This window comes from Somniosus microcephalus, chromosome 2 (genome assembly GCF_052327205.1).
Source record: "Somniosus microcephalus isolate GS21.2 chromosome 2, FLI_Smic_1.0, whole genome shotgun sequence".
Classification (NCBI taxonomy): Eukaryota; Metazoa; Chordata; class Chondrichthyes; order Squaliformes; family Somniosidae; genus Somniosus; species Somniosus microcephalus.
This window is the reverse complement of record NC_140988.1, coordinates 28,434,283-28,453,046: the sequence shown is the minus strand read 5'-3', so window position 1 is coordinate 28,453,046 and position 18,764 is coordinate 28,434,283. Positions and strand designations below refer to the sequence as shown.

Sequence of the window (18,764 nt, the reverse complement as noted above, 5' to 3'; positions counted from 1 at the left end):
CTTGCGGTAGACCTCAGTTTGTTACCTTTTTGAGGGGCCGGCTCGACCATGAGGCTGGCTTATTGGGGACAAGGGCTACCCTCTCTGCCCATGGCTGATCACACCACTCCGTGTGTCCGCCACCCCAGCAGAAGAGCTGTTCAACAGCAGCCATCAGGCGACCAGGAACATTGTAGAGCACACTATTGGTGTGCTCAAAAAGCGTTTCCGATGTCTTGACCATTCGGGGGGAGCCCTGCAGTACTCGCCGGAGCAAGTGGGTCACATCGTCGTCGTCTGCTGCATGCTCCACAACTTGGCAATTCGACGCACCCAGCCAATTCCAGCTGTCCCTCAACGACCAGCAGAGCAGGCGGTCGAGGAGGAGGAGGAGGAGGAGGAAGAGCAGGCGGAGGAGGAGGAGCATGCGGACGAGGAGGAGGAGGAACATGGAAGGGCTCCTGAAAGTGGAAGGGCCAGCCGTCAGAGGCTCATGAGGACTCGTTTCGAGGCCCCTCTGGTGGAATGATGAGTGTCTTTACTCCTGCGCACTTTGGATGTTTGAAAGCCTCTGAAGGCCAGCATCACTGTAATTAGTCACGTGCACCATAGCACATTAAAACTTCTCTTTATTATCACAAAAGTCTTTCATTACAGCAAAACAACGTCATGTCAACAGAAACCATAACTAACAAAATAACAGTTAACTCTTTGGCAAAGCTGCAAAACGAAACAAACCATTTCCAACAATTACTACAGGTGAGGGTGTCCTTGAATTTGGCCAAGGAAACGTCTCAGGACCTCCCTCTACTGCTGGCCCCTTGATGGAGAACGACTTCTCTTTCACGGACGGCCCCTTCCCTCCCTGCTGCTCCTATGTAATTGAACCCCAGTGGCGGGGTGAAGGCTGGGGGACGCCTGCTGACTGTGTGGAAGCGCAGAAGCCCCTGAGGGACGGCCTGGCCGACCTCTGGTCTTGGAGGGTGCGGACGCAGGATGCTTGATCTGAGCATGGCTGGAAGCAGTGTTCCCTGCAGGTGGTGGCAGCTGCACTGCAGACGTACCAGCGCTGGGATGTGCAATGGTCACCTGCCGAGAGAGGACACCTGCACCATGGTCGGACGACACACTGGCTCTCTGAGGGGACCGGCTCGGCTCATCCGCCACAATCGCATGCTCCACTGATTCCTGGCCTTGTATGGGACTGGAAGGGCCCGGGGTGATCCTAGCTGATGCAGATAGGGTGGCTGCAGTGAGAGTTCGCGTTGCCTCAGTCTGGGTGTGGACGAGGCCAGCAAGTGATTGCGTGCGAGCAGTGAGGACCTGTGAGCCAGGTGCCAGTGCTTCGGAGAAGCCCTGGACAGTTCTTTCCATTGCTTCGGACAAGGCCGGTGCCGACCGCTCCACTGCCTCGGACAAGCCCTGGACAGACCTTTCCAGGATTGTCTGAAGCCCTGGACAGTCCTTTCCATAGCGGCCTCGAAGCCCTGGACAGTCCTCTCCATTGTTGGCCCGAAGCCCTGGACAGTCCTCTCCATTGTTGCCCCGAAGCCCTCGAGAGTCCTCTCCATTGTTGGCCCGAAGCCCTGGACAGTCCTCTCCATTGTTGCCCCGAAGCCCTCGAGAGTCCTGTCCATTGTTGCCCCGAAGCCCTGGAGAGTCCTGTCCATTGTTGCCCCGAAGCCCTGGAGAGTCCTCTCCATTGTTGCCCTGACGTCCAACACACTCTTTGCCAGTGTATCTATTGACTGAGGCATCCTCCCCACTGCAGCCATCAGCTCAGTGTGCCTGAGCCGGGCCTGGGTGCTCATTTCAGCCAGGCGACGCACCTCCTCTGCACTCTGTGCAGCAGTCATCACTACCTGCCTTGCCCTCCGGGGAGACGGTGGCCAAACTAGCCTACCCCCCTTGCGTTGCTGCATGCCGCTTGTTCCGGCAACTGGCTGATCCTCAGAGCCCCCCCCCCCTCCCCTCCAGGGAACTACTATCCCCAGTCTGTAGATGTGTATGCTCCCCTGAGATTGGAACGGATGGTCCGGCTTCCTCCTGATCCTCGCCTCTGGAGGCACTGGCACTGGCAGCTTCAGGGCATTGAGCCCGAGTTGGTGATGCATCATCTGAAAGCAGGGAGGTGGAAGAGTGGCTTTAGCAAAAGGACAGGTTGGCGCAAAGGCATGCCAGATTGCGGCAAGGCTCTGACATGGCTGCAGACTGAGGAAGCATGCTGGCGGGGGGACCAAGTGGAAGGAAACAGCTGAAAAAGGGAAGAGCCTTACCCTCGCTGTCGGAAATGGGGTCGGCAGCTGCAGTGGCAACAGGACCAGACAGACGTCCTCCAAGAATCTGGTGCACTCTCTCCTCGAGATCCGTCAGAGTGACGACTTGTGGAGGCCCGCCACCGGTTCGAGTCTGCTCCTTTCGCCTCGCTGCCAGCTTGGACTGCAGGGGAAAGAAGGGGAAGTTCTGTAACATGATGCCTTGAGAGATCATCTCATGCCCCCCATGGTGCAAGAGCCCTTACATGAGGCCTTGAGAGATCATCGCATGCCCCCCATGGTGCAGGAGCCCTTACATGAGGCCTTGAGAGATCATCGCATGCCCCCCATGGTGCAGGAGCCCTTACATGAGGCCTTGAGAGATCATCGCATGCCCCCCATGGTGCAAGAGCCCTTACATGAGGCCTTGAGAGATCATCTCATGCCCCCCATGGTGCAAGGGCCCTTACATGAGGCCAGAAAGGGCCATGGGTGCTTGCTGACAGATGGCCATTGGGGCATCATGGTAACAGGGTGCTCGAAGTCAGGTGCAGATGGAGGGAATCAGAAGTTTGCATAACCAACACTCACCCTAACGACCCGAGTGAGGTCGTTGAATTTCTTCCTGCACTGAACAGGGGTCCTGGTCGCCATGCTGCTGGAGTTGACCCTCAGAGAAACCTCCCTCCAAGATCGCCGGTAAGCCTTTTGATTCGGCCTCTTGCCATTGTCAGGATACAGAACATCTCGACGGCGCTCAACTGCAGACACCAACTGGTCCAGAGCCTCAGTGCTGAAGCGCTCTGCTCTCTGTCTCACCTTCTCCATCATGAACAAGTTTCTTGCGCCAGAGAAGGGCGAGCGCCGATTCTGAGGCCTACAGGGCGTTGAGTGTGGCAGCTCAGGCTGACTGACCCACCCCTTTAAGAGCCGGCCGGCGCCTGGAAGTCTCGTGGTTTCCGGTAATTGAGATCACCTGCGCTGCGCCCGTCCGCGCCGATATTGGGTAGCGCCTGAACTTTTGCGCCTCAGAAGCCCCGTGCAATGTCTGAGTTCGCACCTCAATCCCCTTTGGGGGCGATGCAACCCAATATCTCGCCAGGCAGCGATAAGTTTCGTCTGGCTATAAACTTTGCGCAGCGCCAGTTCTAACGCCTCAAGCGGGGCTATACCCAATTTCTAGGCCGTTGTGTTTAATTGCAAGAAAGGGGGAAATGCATAATAGCTGCAGAAATGAGATTCAAACCCAGTCAGTGATGCTGTCTGGGATCCCAGTGTCTGCTCTGTATATGCTACTGTAACAGGAAGCCACATTTGTCCACTTAAACAATTTGCTGGGAAAGAAAATTAAATAATGGACAACAATATTGACTTAAAAACAGAAAATGCTGGAGATACTCAGCAGGTCAGACAGCACCTGTGGAGAGAGAAACAGAGTTAACGTTTCAGGTCGATGACCAGAGGTCAGGCAAAGTTTGTTGAGCATTTGTCTGAAGGGCACATATTCAAATTATACTATTGAATCTATGTTATTATGGAATAATATTTGGCTTAGTGTAATTTTATAAAGTTTTAACTTTAATGAGAGATTTAAATGATCTCAAGCAACAGAGTGAAGTTTGAGTGTGTTGGAAAGAATAGTTGAGTCCTGAGATTGGGTTGTGGCCTGTCATACTCAGGATATCCATTGTTTTGCTTTGCACATATAGGGCTGGATTTTACTCACCGAGACGCATTGGGAGCAGGACTGCTGCCTTCTGCGGGCTTGCCGGCCAATTAAGGGAAAGCCGGTGTCGGATGACGTCAGTTGATGATGCTTCATCTGCCGGTTTTCTTAAAGGCATATGGACCACACTTGTTTGACAGATGATTTGACAGTGTTTGACAGCATTGAGGTGCTACAAACACTGACAATCACTGTCCAAAGGTGAGCCCTTGTACCCAGGCTCTCCAATTACTCTCTCCTTAGGATAAAACAGATGGCAGCTGCAGCTGAGATTGCAGAAGCCATCTGTCACTTCTCCCGATGAGATGAGGCTACACAAACACTTCACAGCTTGTCAGCTGCAGAAACATCTAACCACATTAAAAATTACTTTCACAACATTTCCTTACCTCTGATACTAATCGGTGTCCCATTGCATCCTTCACACCACTTCTGCAGCTGTCATCCAAACACCAACATAACAACAGAACCACAGCATGCCTCACTTACCCCGATGTCGGAAAGCCCGCAGCAGCAGTCGAAAAATTGGAAAAAGCTTCTTAACTGCCTGTTAACTACCTGTTAACAGGCAGTTAAGTGGCTATAATCCTCTTCCCGCCGCTAGGAGTCGGGTCCTTGCACAAATCAGGGACCCGACTCCCGGGAAGATTGGTTGGAGCGGGTTTGAGACCCGCTCCCATTTTTGGGGGATTTTCCCAGCAGTCCCGCCTCCAAACCCGCCTCCTCAGGGCTGGTAAAATCCAGCCCATAGTGTTTCTTGATTATATTTTATCTTTAATACTCTGAGCTTCAGTGGGCTTGAGATTGTTCTGCAGTGAATACTGAGGGCTATTAGTGGGACCACATGACATGGAGGAGGATATTGTAATCCTTTGATGTGATCACCGAAGGATTACACAACCATGTGATTGCCAGAGGGTTATTACAGGGTTGTTAGTTTTGGAGGAGGGAATTACAGGATTATGTATTGCTGCGTTAACAGTGTTTCCTTAATTTTGTATTTCTTTTTTGCATTAGTGAGAATAAACAACTCCACTATCCCATATGGTTTTTTTTAAACACTGCTACTATGGTTAAAGTAAGCCCATTGTTTCTGACCGTTTGGATAAAATATTTGTGAATCAGGCCCAGTCATTGCTGTTAAAAAAACTAGGCTGCAGTAGCTCCCTGATTTCTCATTGGGCAAACATAACTAGCAGTGTGGTGCTGAGGCATATAGCCCATCAAGGTCCCACGGTCAATCCCTGGTCTGTGGCTACATTTGATTTCAGCGTTCCTGGGCTAGGTAGGGGAAGAATCAGCCCGGGCTCCTGCTCCTGATCTCTATCCAGTGACCCTTACCAAAAATGCATTTGAGCATGGATTGGGTTTGTATCATTCCCACGGCGAAGTAGCTTGTCAATGCTCTCTAGGGTCACCCATAAAGAACAGCCAATTGGGTGAGATATTAGAGATGCCAGCCAAGGACAGACAGGCTCCCCCGAAAGCGCCCATTCTCCCGGAAAAACTGTGGAGTGGGCACTGTTAATACAATGCTGTGGAATCATTCACAGGGGCACTCGGGGAAAACTCCTGATTCCAGTCCACTCCTGGTTCCAGTAGCTGTTGTACCTCACCCCCAGAAAGGGCCTTTCAGGAGAGTAGAGGAGAAAACCGGGAACTAAGAAACAAGCTCAACTGTGGGCAGAAGTGTGCCTTATGAAGTCACTGTGTTAGTACAAGCAGTTTGCAAGCACTGTCTTGGATGAGATGTGTTGCTGCTTTGGAATATAATGCAGATTAGGTATTCTCCATTATATTAACTGTATGAAGAAAACCAGTACTGCAATTCTAACCTTTCATTAGTGCTTTTTTAATTCATTCATGGAATGTGGGCATCGTTGGCAAGGCCAGCATTTATTGCCCATCCCTAATTTCCCTTGAGAAGGTGCGGGCGAGCCACCTTCTTGAACTGCTGCAGTCCATGAGGTAAAGGTACTCCCACAGTGCCGTTGGGGAAGGAGTTCCAGGATTTTGACCAGCAATGATGAAGGAATGACATTTGAAATGTATTGTTTTGAATGGCCTAGAAATTCATTAAGGCGCTGCCAGCTTTGCGGCCAGTTACCGCCTAAAGAGGGCTTCTGCGCCAAAAATGAGTTTGCGCTGATATTCAGCGCAGCGGTATTGGCGGCGGTAGCCGTTAGCGCTGCGCCGGCACCGATGACGTCATCGGTGTGCGCAGTGCCCCGGTTCCGCCCCGAAACCGGCCCGATCCCCATATTAGTAGCGGCCGCCTCCTCCGAAGCGGCCGCAAACAACGACCAAAAAACGGGGCCGTGCTGTAGCCTTAGTGGGGCGCTTTAAAGGTGAAGGTGCGGCCGGCCGCTTTTTCGGCGGCCGCCTGCCCGCACCTCCTTCCCCGGCCTCCTCCCCCCCCCCCCTCGGCGGAATTGCCGGCTGCTTTCCGCGAACCCGGCACTTCTCCGTGGTGCCGGGCTCATTTGCCGGCACTCTCCAGCGGCGATCTCCCCGTTGCAGGCAGCTCCCCCTTAAGAGAAGGAGGAGGCCTGCAGTACCGCAGCCTGCCGCTCCGCAGCGGCGCCAAGAGCGCTGAAATTCAGTGTCAGCGCCCCAAGCGGAGGCGGGCACACCCTGGTATAGCGCCCGGTTCCGATTTGGGGCGCTAACACTGAATATCTGACGATCGCTAATGGCTCCCCGCCCAGCGCTAACTTTTGGGCGCGAGCGAGCTGGCCGCCCCAAAGTGAATTTCTAGGCCAATGTATATTTTTAAACACTATCAATGCAAAAGAAGGAACAGATTTTTAACAAGAGAATAGCAGACCAAAAAAGCCAAGAAAATATTATTATGGCCTATAAATTCGGTGACGCCCCGCCAGCACGTTTGCGCCGGAAATTTAGCGCCCGCCGCCGAGCCAGTTGTGCCCACCCCAAATTCACTTTCAGCGCCCCAAAGCGGAAGCGGGCGCTGGTACAGGGTGTGCCCGCCCCGCTTGGGGCGCTGAAAGTGAATTTCAGCGCTGCCGGTCCCGCTGCGCCACCCGATGCGGAGCGGCAGGCTGCTGTACTGCAGGCCTCCCCCTTCTCTTAAGGGGGAGGTGCCTGCAACGGCCGGAGCCCCGTTGAAAGTGCCGGCAAAAGAGCCCGGCACAACGGCGAAGTGTCGGGCTCCACGGAAACCAGCCGGCAATGCCGCGGGGTGGGGGGGTGGTGGAGGAGGCCGGGGAAGGAGGTGCGGGCAGGTGGCCGCCGAAAAAGCGGCCGGCCGCACCTCCGCTTTAAATAGCGCCTCTAAGGCTGCAGCACGGCCAGGTTTTCAAAACGTTGTTAGCGGCCGCCAGGGAAGAGGCGGCCGCTACTGAAGATGGGGATCGGCGTGGTTTCGGGCGGTACCGGGGCGCTGCGCACACCGATGACGTCATCGGTGCCGGCGCAGCGCTACCGGCTTACACCGATTTAAAGGCCCACCTAATTTCAGCGGCGACGCAACTTCCGGCGCAACCCACTCTTGCGCCCCTAAATGGGCGCAAACCCAAGGGAATTTCTAGGCCTATGACTTGTCAAGAAAATCAGCACCGGCAGTCAGCTCAAACAGGACAAAAGGAAAACAATTATCCAGCTTCAATTACTCATTTATTTTTATAGGAAAGCCTCTTCTATCTACGCTTAGAAACTGTTAAAAATATGGCAAGAGCTTGATGTCTGTCACAGTCCACCTTGATACCCCTGTCAGCAGAACAACAGTAAAGAAAAATCAGTGTTTCTGGACAGACACTGGCCCGAATTTTGCGGTGAGCAGTGAAGGGATAGTGCTTGCCGCTGACCTCGATAAACAGCTGTCCCCAAAGATTTAGCGGGCTCTAGGGCATGGATTTCCTCTATTCTGACGTGACTTTGAATTTGGTGCCATCTGCGGCAACAGTGCAGACAACAAGTAGGCTGATCAGCCAATCCGATTGAAGAATTCTCACAGACAGCAAAGCAGGAAGTAAAAAGTAGGGATTATTATTCACATTTTAATCATTGTACAGAAAGCGAAATAAAGATTGGGACCTACACATGGGATTAGGTTAGAAGCTGAAATATCATGAACAAACTTAATAAAAATTAATTTAAAAATCATGCAATTTTAAAATGTTCTTCTGAGGGAATGAGACTCCACACTTGTAGAATTAGTTTTTCAGGGCCAGAGAGGTTGTTCAGTAATTATGACTTAGTACGCCGCTAAAAACTCAGTTACACATGATTAAGCAATGCTTAACATTTTCATAGTATTTTACAGCGAGAATAGTGCATAAAAAGTTGAAGTTCACGTCAAATCACTGATTCTATGTTGATTGCACCTGCGAAGACTGCAACAGCGCATTCTGTGGAGGAGCAGGGTATCGCTGACAGCAACTTCCAGATTTCCGCGTTTAACTGCACATGTGCGGACGCCAGAAGTTGCTGTCAGTTTTACACAGTAATGACGGCGAGCGCTGACAGTTTCGCTGTAATTACAACTGCAAATTCCGGGCCAATATTGTGTTCCAAGACAGTAAGTGATATATTAAACCGAACGATGTGACTTGTCTCTGGTAGGACCATGTTCTAATAGTTGCCTGAGCAGTAAGAGGATGATGATAAAGTAATCTTGTTATTACTGAAAGTCGGCTCCGGTATTTTCACTTGGCAAGCTGTTGTTTCTGATGCTTACATTAAATTCTCACTTCAGCATTGATACATGAAACTGAAAAAAGCTACAACTCGATGGTGCCTTGCACACCCTTATTTCGTCCATGTGTTCGGTCACATGATGTACTGGCTGTCGGTGGCACCAATAGATTTTATTGGCACCCCACCAACCTCTCACCTTTTTCAGGCGGAAGTTGAAGATTGGCTGTAGAATTCTGTGGCTTCACCCCAATGGCACTAGGACCTGTTTACAGAAGCAGACTTCAGTAGCTCCCAGAGGTACTCTTTTATTTAAAAAATTATAGCTCCGGCTAGGTTTTGTTATAACATTAAACAAGCTGGATTAAGCAGGCCAGAGAAAGAATTCAGATTTAGTACTTTTATGAAAATGGTATTAAAATTGGAGAATCGCTCCTGGCTCCCAGTAAGATGCCAACAGTGACCAAAACCAACTACTTAACATACACAATTCTATATCCAAAGTGATCAGAATTGTACTAGTTTAGATTAATTAATTAAATGACAAAATTTGGTGTAAATCAGACTCATCACATCCAGACGTGCCAGTCCCCTCGCAACATCTATCCGTACAGGGATAAACTACGTAGCTGCAAGAGACTGACACATTTCATAATCTGTTAGACCCTTCCCTAGGCTTCTAAATGTAGGCAAAAATACGCTTTGGTCTACAAGTCAAAATTACAGTCTGTACCCATGTGTTTTAACAGTCTTGGAAATTTGCAGTGTACTTTACACAATAGATGTACCTGCACTAAGGAGGATGAATAAATGCTGCAATGTTGAGTGAAGCACGAGTCATTAAAAGCTTATACAGTCAACACTGCTTTGCTTCGTGGAAGCAAAGTGGTAGCAGAGTACAGTCCAGTATTTGCTGGTGATATGATGTGTTGCTAAGAATCTTTCAGGTCTTACAAAATGCGGTACCACAAATCAGTGACAGGGATGTTCTCAAATTAAAAATGGATATGGTGAGTAGCCTATAATTGATTAGGCTTTGAATTAGCATCAGTAGAGAAACACTCATTAACCCGAAGTGCTTCGCAGTGTAAACTTTCAATTGCATGGGTTAATTTAGCTGGTGCAGCAACTCCCTCAAGCCCGTTCTCTTAACGATGCCTTCAGTTTTCATTATTTAAACAAAGCTTATTCCCCCCCAAAAAAGAAAAGCTGTGAAAATAGACAGAAGATACATGAGTTAACCTAATTCTTTGTGATGGTTCGACTTTTGAAAGGGGCTGTTGATGGTGAGATTCCCTTTTCAGTGAATATAAAAAACTGCAGGTAACATCAGCTTAATATTGATGTACATGATCCTCTTTTGGTTAAAGAGGACTTTGCTCACCAATACATTACCGCTGAAATGGAATAGAAATTAACATGAAACTGTGAGTCTCTTTGAGTCTGTGGCTCACTGTTTAATCCATTAATTGAATACTAAGAAACCAAGGTTGAGTTTTACGACTCATTTTTGCACCTCTTCTCGCTAACCAGTGAAGTCATAATGAGGTGGTTCAACATGATGGGCCACAGCCATTCCCTACAGTACTTTGTAAGAGTACAAGTTGTGAGTAAAGAAGTGAAACTGATTGAGGTGTAAATGGACCTGTGTCTAGGTTTTAATTTGTTGCCAATTGGTTCAGTGCATGCTCTGTTTATTCGTCTTTATTCGATGCATAGGTGATTCCTCCAGGAAGCTCCTGCCTGTTAATCAAACTGGGAAAGATTTAAATGAAAGCAAAAAACAAGCTCACTGAATTGTCAGGAAGCAATTTTTTGTTGTTGTTGTGAAAATTACATGGTTTGCTGGTGAAGAAAATAGCTTATTTCTCCCTTATTTTATTTTTTGCTATCATTATCCTTTGTGGAAGGGGCTGGGGGCAGATTATTTGTCGATATTATTCAAGAACTACTGTGATCTGAAATAACTCCCTTCACAAGAGAACAGCTGTCATACGATAATGGAGGGGTGAACCGACATGTATTTTGTCATCTAGCACGTGTCCATACTGTGTGGAGAATTTTATGTCACACTCGCTAATGTGATTCTTATATTTAAAAAGGAATGTAACCCCTTCATGGTTCTCTAGATATATGTGAGATGTGGTCTCTGTTGTAGACAGTATTCTATAGTCCAGTAAGGAGATCACTACTACAATGGCTTAATTCTAATTATCTTACTTTATAGTTTTAACGTCGGACAGTATAAGAAGATTATGGGTCAATGACCTAAATTAGACATTTGCATACATTAGAATGAATCTAGACATAATAAACATACATTCTCCATTTATATGGATTCAAAGGAGAATCTGTCCCTGTGTCCAAATTCGAGTGCACTCTTTCGTTGGCGCGCTTAAGTTGGAGCTCATGGTATGTATAATGTCTGCAAGACTTACGACTCCGAACCCCTTCGTTGAATTCTCTTCACGATCACTGAATCCCACTTTGAGTTCTGGATGCAGAGCTACTAATACGAAGGGCGGCGGCCGAGTTTGGAAGCCCGGGACGGGATGCGGCAGCCATTTGCCCCCTGAGCCCTCTTTTCAGAGCTCCTGCCCTCTTTTCTTTCAGTCGCTCCTGTTTTCCCGCTCGAAAAACCCGACTCCACCCCTTCCTGGGGTTTCTGCCTGGAGACTGCGCAGCCTCACTGTCTGCAACAGTTGATACTGGTGCAGAATTATGGAAAGTCTGCTCTTAGTCACATTGTGTCCTTAAAAGTTCTTGCCGTACCTTCACATGGGCAACTTTAACCCAGGGATTTATAACAATGATAATACAGTGTCTAAGTTAAAGATTGATAACCATACTTAGCGTACATAACATTTCCAGTGGGTATTACAGGAAGATAGAACAAGTCCAGGGAACTATTGACCAATTAGCTTAACGTCGGTGGTACAAAAGCTAATGGAATCCTCACTCAAAGATGTAATAAAAAAAATCTAGAAACTGAAAATATAATAAAGAGTAGTCAGCATGGATTTCAAAAGGGAAAGTCATGCTTGACCAACCTTATTGAATTCTTTGAAGAAGTAACAGAATAACGAATAACAGGGTAACGTAGTATACGTAGTATATTTGAATTTTCAAAAGGCCTTCAATAAGGTACCGCATAGTAGACTCATGTCTAAAGTCTTATTGAAACTTATAAAATTCTAACAGGACTAGACAGACTAGATGCAGGAAGGATGTTCCCGATGGCAGGGGAGTCCAGAATCAGGGGTCACAGTCTAAGGATAAAGGGTAAGCCATTTAGGACTGAGATGAGGAGGAATTTCTTCACCCAGAGAGTGGTGAACTGTGGAATTCTCTACCACAGAAGACAGTTGAGGCCAATTCATTAAATATATTCAAGAAGGAGTTAGATATATTTCTTAAGGCTAAGGGGCTCAAGGGATATGGGGAGAAGGCAGGGACAGGGTACTGAATTTGGATGATCAGCCATGATCGCATTGAATGGCGGAGCAGGCTCAAGGGGCTGAATGGCCTACTCCTGCTCCTATCTTCTATGTTTCTTCTTTGTTTCTATGTCAGAACATGCAGAGCCAGGGGAACAAGTAGCAGAATGGATAACAAGCTGGCTACAAAACAGAAAACAGAGTGTAGGGGTTAAAGGTAGTAACTCAGACTAGCAGAAGGTGGGAAGTGGTGTTCCACAAGGATTGGTGATGAGACCACTTGTTCACCATTTACGTAAACGATTTGGACTCGGGGATCAGAAGTACAATTTCAAAATTTGTGGATGACGCTAAATTGGGGGGTGTAGTTAATACAGAGGAGAACTGTGATAAAATACAAGAAGACATGAATACATTTTCAGAATGGGTGTGCAACTGGCAAATGAACTTCAGTATAGCTAATTGTGAGGTGGTACATTTTGGTAGGAAGGATAAGGAGGTCACATACTCCTTGGAATAGAAGTATCTAAATGGGGTAGGTTAATAAGGCCATAAAAAGTAAACCATGCACTGGGGTTCATTTCCAGAGGGACAGAATTGAAAAGCAGAGAAGTTATGTTAAACTTGTATAGACTGTGGTTAGACCACACTTGGGCCTAGAAATTCAGTTGTTTGCGCCAGCCGCTAGCGCCTTAGGAGGAGGAGATGTGGGGTGCTAAGCGGCTAGCGCCCAGGCGCAGCGCGATCTGCGCCTCTCGCGAACTTCAGTTAAGATTTAGCGGCGGCGCAAAACCTTTGCGCGCGCTCAGCTGCGCGCGCAGATCCTGACATCATTTCATGGTGCAACGCCCTTTGTGCGCCCCAAACCGGAAATTCAGTGGCGCCGGCCTATTGTGCGCCTGGCGCCCCTAGCGACTGGTAGAGGGGAACGGTTCCCAGTCGCTACGGGGCGCGGGGGGCGCTAATTAAAGGGCACTCCTCCTGCAGTATAAATGGCAGCCATTTTGCACCACTCCTTCTTTGTGAGAGACGGATCTTTGGAGAGAGACAAAGGTAGAGAGCTTTCTGGTTTGGCTCAACACTCGCACAGGTACTTGTGGCTTCAGGCCACAGCTTTGCACTTGTCTTTAACTTCCGAGCCATAGCATTGATTGGAAACATATAATGGGGTCTGCAATGGGTGGAAACGTTGGGCTTCTCCATTGCATTCAAAGGGCTCAGAGACGCCGTGAGAGAGTGCCAGTCATGGCCAGACGGAGAAGGGGCAACAGGCGTCGGCAAAGGAGGCCTTACCCACCCAGGGTATACCGCCAGCAGTTCTCATATCTGAACATGTCTGAGGAGCAGTGTGTTCGGAGGCTGCGATTCAGAAGGGCGGTGGTCACTGAGATCTGCCACCTGCTTTGCGGAGATCTGCAGCCACAGCTGAGGAGCAGGACGTCTCTGTCGGTGGCAGTGAAGGTGACGGTGGCTCTCAACTTCTATGCCACCGGCTCCTTCCAATCCGCCACTGCGGACATTTCCAACATCTCCCAGTTTGCGGTACATTGCTGCATCCGCCAGGTGACCAATGCCCTTTTCAGAAGGAGACGTCAGTTCATCTCCTTCTCCATGACCGTTGACAAGCAGCAACAGCGTGCAATGGGCTTTGCAGCATTAGCGGGCTTCCCCATGGTGCAGGGCGCCATTGACTGCACGCATGTGGCTTTGCGGGCACCTCTAGAGAATGCCGAGGATTACCGCAACCGGAAGGGCTACCATTCGCTCAACGTGCAGTTGGTGTGTGACCACAGGCAGCTCATCCTAGCTGTCAATGCCCGCTTTCCAGGCAGCAGCCACGATGCCTTCATCCTGCGCCAGACTTCTGTGGCAGACATGTTCGAGGCCCAGCCTCACCCACGAGGATGGCTTCTCGGGGACAAAGGCTATCCTTTGTGCACCTGGCTGATGACCCCGCTCCGTGCGCCCAGCACCCCTGCTGAAGAGGGATACAATGACAGCCATCAAGCAACCAGGAACATCATTGAGCAAACAATCGGCGTGCTGAAGCAACGGTTTCGCTGTCTGGATCATTCCGGAGGAGCCCTACAGTACTCGCCTGAGCGAGTCTCCCATTTCGTTGTCGTGTGCTGCATGCTGCACAACCTGGCTATCCGCAGGACTCAGCCACTGCCAGCAGACATTGGAGGACCACCAGAGGAGGAGGAGGAGGTCCAGCACAGGAGGGAGGCAGAAAGTGCAAGGGCCGCCCGTCGGCTTATTGCAAGTCGGTTCTAGGCCCCCTCTCAGGGAATGGCTTGTGCCAATGGCAGAAGATGAATGTAGCCGCTCCACAAGCCCTCAGCCGAGCAGGGCAACCAGGACTTCCAAAAGAAAGCATGGACAGTGCGATTTAAGAATTTTTTTTACTATGATACCTCTGCCCTTCCCACATAACAAACTAATGGAGAGAAACCCCCCCCCAAAAACACAAATAGACCAGTCTCGGCCTTTACAAGTAAAACAAATAGACCAGTCTCGGCTTTTACAAGTAAAACAAATACACCAGTCTCGGCCTTTACAAGTAAAACAAAACATTTGGCCACACCTTCTACTTTTTCCCCTGCGAGGGTGATGCGTTTCGCATCCGTGACTGGCCCCTACCCGCCCTGCAGCTCCTCCTCAATGGGACCCCAGTGGCTGCAGCAAGGCTGGGGGAAGGCTGCTGAGGGTCAGATGGTGAGACGGCAGATGCCCTTGGGGGTCGGCCTGGACCAGCTCTGGGCCTGGAGGGGCCGGCTGCTGACTGCTCCAACTCTGCTTGGGTGGCAGCAGTCTGTCCAACGGCTGGTGGCAGCTGCAATGGAGGAGTGACAGCTTTGGCTGCAGGAATGCTGCCAACCTGACAGATCACAGGTACTCCCTGGTCGGCTGATACATTGGCACTCGCACGGGCCAGCACTGCAGCATGCGCAGCAATCTGCTGAAGCACAGACTGCTGGGCTGCTGCGGCGCGGCGAGTGCCCCGGCGATGCCTGGCCGATCCAGCGAGGGTGGCAGCAGTTAGTGCCCGTGTGGCCCTGGTCTGTGTCTGCATGACACCAGCCAGTGAATGCACGGCACGACTGAGCACTTGGCTAGAAGCCGCCTGTGATGCAGCGAAGTCCTGCAGACTCCTGGCCTGTGCTGCACTGAATTGTTGCAGACTCCTGGCCTGTGCTGCCCCGAATTCCTGCACACTCCTTGACAGTGACTCTATGGAGTCAGGCATCCTTGCCACTGCAGCCATGAGCTCAGTGTGCCTGCACTCAGCCTGGGCGCCCATTTCCGCTAGGATCCGCACCTCCTCTGCGCTCACCGTAGCAGGACTGGAGGCCGCACTCACCCTCCGGGGAGAAGGCCGCCGAGCTTCCCCACCCCTCCCGCGTTGCTGCAGCCCGCTGGTCCCTGGAGCTTCACTATCCTCCGAACCTTCCCCCCTGCTCCCCTCCAGGGAAGACGTGTCACCATCATGGCCATGGGCTGCCTCGGCTGAGGGTGTCCCTGATGGTCTGGCTTCCTCTTCCTCCTCCTCTATGTCTGACTCGGACACAGTGCCAGCTTGAGGGGCCGCCTCCTCACCTGGCGAGTCACCATCTGAAAGCAGGGAGGCACAAGAGTTGCTTTAGAGTGAGGACAGGGCGGCAGCGAGGGAGGCATAAGTGCTGCTATGCACTGCATTGGTCCGACAGTGGCAAAGGATGCTGGTGTGAGGCGCAAGTGGAAAGAGAGAGGTCAAAAAGGTGATGCCTTTACCATTGGGGCCCACAACAGGGTCGGCATCTCCACTGGCGACGGGGCCAATCAGCCGGCCTGACATAATGCGCTCCACACGCTGCTCCAGGTCGCAGAGCTGTTTGAGGTCAGGATGGCCTCCCCCGGTCTGACGCTGCTGCCTTCGGTTGTGCGCCAGCTTGCCCTGCAAGAGAAAGGACGGCCTCTAAGTACAGTGTGAAGCCCTGATCTTGCCTGCACTGCCTCCCATGGTGGAATAGCCCTGACAGTGTGTAAAGTCCTGAATGTGCAAGTGATTTTCATGACAGTCCCATAGCTGCTGGATGAGGGCTGGGCATTAGGGCTTTCAGGTCCCTTTGCCCATAAAGTGAGGTGCACATGCAGGGATGAGGAGGACACTGGAAAGGGTACTCACCCTGACAACCCGAGTGAGGTCGTTGAACTTTTTTCGGCATTGTACAGGAGTCCTGGCAACCACGCTGTTGGAGGTCACCCTGTTTGACACCTCCCTCCAGGCTTTCCAATAGGCGCTGGGCAGCGGCCTCCTGCCACCTTCAGGGAACAGAACATGGCGCCTGCGCTCCACTGCGCCAACCAGCACCCTCAGGTCACCCTCGCTGAAGCGCTGCGCTCTCTCCCTGGCCTTCTCCATTGTCCTGGGCGTTGAACAGTTCAAGCAGCAGTGGTCAGGCCTTGCTTCAGGGCTGCAGTGTGCAGGGCGTGGCAGCCAAACAAATCCACCCTCCCCCTTTAAGAGCTGACCGGTGCCAGAGTGTCTGCCTTCAATCAGCAACTCGCCGCACCTGCACTGCGCCCGCCCTCGGGGGTAGCACCCCGGACCGCGGGCTTAGCGCCTAATGATAGTCACGTATCGCCTGTTTTAGCGCAGCAGCAACCTCTTGGGGCGATGCAACTGAATATCGGCGAAGGTGGCGCTAAGTTGCGCCGGGCGTAAACTTTAGCGGCCGCCCGGCTGTAGCGCCCCAAACGTGGCTATACTGAATTTCTAGGCCTTGGAGTCCTGTGGTCAGTTCTGGTCTCCATATTATAAAATGGATATAGAGACACTGGAGAAGGTGCAAAAAAGATTTACTAGAATGATACCAGAACTGAGAGGTTGTATCTGTCAGGAAAAATTGAACAGGCTGGGGCTCTTTTCTCTAGAAAAGAGAAGGCTGAGGGATGACCTGATAGAGGTCTTTATGATTATGAAAGGGTTTCATAGGGTAGATGTAAACAAGGGCCGAGAAATTCGGTGGCGCCAAGCTCGCCTGGGCGCCGGAATTACCGCTCCGGATGGAGCTGCTTGCGCCAGCCGGAAATTCAGTTTCAGCGCCCCAAATGGAAGCGGGGCGTTGGTCGAGGCACCCCGCTTCCCTCTTGGGGCGCTGCAACTGAATATCGCAGCGCACCATGCCGCAGCGCCACATGCTGCGGCACGGTACGCTGTGGTACTGCAGGCCTTCCTCCCCTTAAAGGGGAGGGGCCTGCACCAGCGCGATCAGAGATCGCGAATGCCGGCGAAAGAGCACGGCACCGAGGAGAAGTGCCGGGCTCTTGGGACACAGCCGGCACTGCCTGGGGGGGGGGGGGGGGGGTGCTCAGGAGGCCGGGGACGGCGGCGCGAGGAGGTGCTGGCAGGTGGCCAGCGAAAAAAATGGCCGCCCCGCACCTCCCCTTTAATTAGCGCCACTACCGCCGCAGGTAGGCCCCCCTGAACCAGTCGCAAATTGCGACCGGCGTTACAGCGGGGGACGTGACCAAATATCGCGATCGGGGCGGTAGCGGGGCGGTAGCGGGGCGCTGCGCACACCGATGACATCATCGGTGGTGGCGCAGCGCTACAGGCTAATGCCGCCATTAGCGCCCTGCTAAATTTCGCGGGAGGCATGGCCAGTGGCGCTAAACCCACTAAGTGCCCTCTTTGGGCGCTAACTGGTGGCGCAGCCCACCGAATTTCTAGGCCAAGATGTTTCCACTTGCTGGGGAGACCAGAACTAGGGGCCATAAATATAACATAGTCACTAATAAATCCAACAAGGAATTCAAGATAAGTGTCTTTATCCAGAGAGTGGTTAGAATGTGGAACTCGCTATCACATGGAGTTGTTGAGGTGAATAGCATAGAGGCATTTAAGAAGAAGCTAGATAAACACAGGAGGGAGAAAGGAATAGAAGGATATGTTGATGGGGTTAGATGAAGAAGGGTGGGAGGAGGCTCGTGTGGAGCATAAACACCAGCATGGACCTGTTGGGCCGAATGGCCTGTTTCTGTGCTGTTAATATTATGTAAAGTGTCACACATAGCAGCTATATAAAAGAAAAAAGACTTGCATTCCTATAACACCTTTCACGACCTCAGGACGTCCCAAAGCGCTTTACAGCCAATTAAGCACTTTTGAAGTGTAGTCACTGTTGCAATGTCGGAAATGCGGCAGCCAATTTTCCCACATCAAGGTCCCACAAACAGCAATGTGATAATGACTGGATACAGTAAACTTTCTGCTATCCGGCACCGACGGGACCGAGCTGGTGCCGTTAGATCAAAACTGCCGTAGAAACCAGTGCTAATGTTTAAAACATACGGAGCTCAGAGCTCCGTGTGAAGCAACAAACCCTGTTGCTTAGCAACAGCTTCAAAACAGTCGGCGCAGCTTGCAAGCGTCTAGCTGAAGCTGTTGCTTAGCTACAGAGACGCTTGCAGAGCCAGGACTGGAGAAAAGAAGCAACGAAAAGAAAAAAAAATTATCTGAACCGACTCCTGAATTTTGCCGGTAGATAGAGCTTTCCGGACATTTAACCTCCGGATAAACGAAAGTTTCCTGTAATCTGTTTTTAGGTGTTGGTCGAGGGATAAGTATTGGTCAGGACACCGGGGTGAACTCCCCTGCTCTTCTTCGAAATAATAGTGCCACAGGATCTTTTATGTCCAACTGTGCGGGCAGACGGGGCCTTGATT

At 50.9% G+C, this 18,764-nt stretch overlaps 1 protein-coding gene across 4 annotated transcripts in view; it reads left to right on the top strand.

Moving 5' to 3' along the window:
* Window positions 1-18,764, top strand: part of LOC147122628 (janus kinase and microtubule-interacting protein 1-like) — a 546,134-nt gene that overhangs the window by 180,074 nt on the left and 347,296 nt on the right. The window contains exon 1 of one of the 4 annotated variants that reach the window (XM_086008019.1): window positions 8,394-8,916. The exons of the other annotated variants lie outside the window; for them this stretch is intronic. The gene's annotated coding sequence lies outside the window, so the exon portion shown is untranslated. Of the gene's footprint in view, window positions 1-8,393; window positions 8,917-18,764 lie in introns of those variants that run through there. 4 annotated transcript variants of the gene reach the window in all.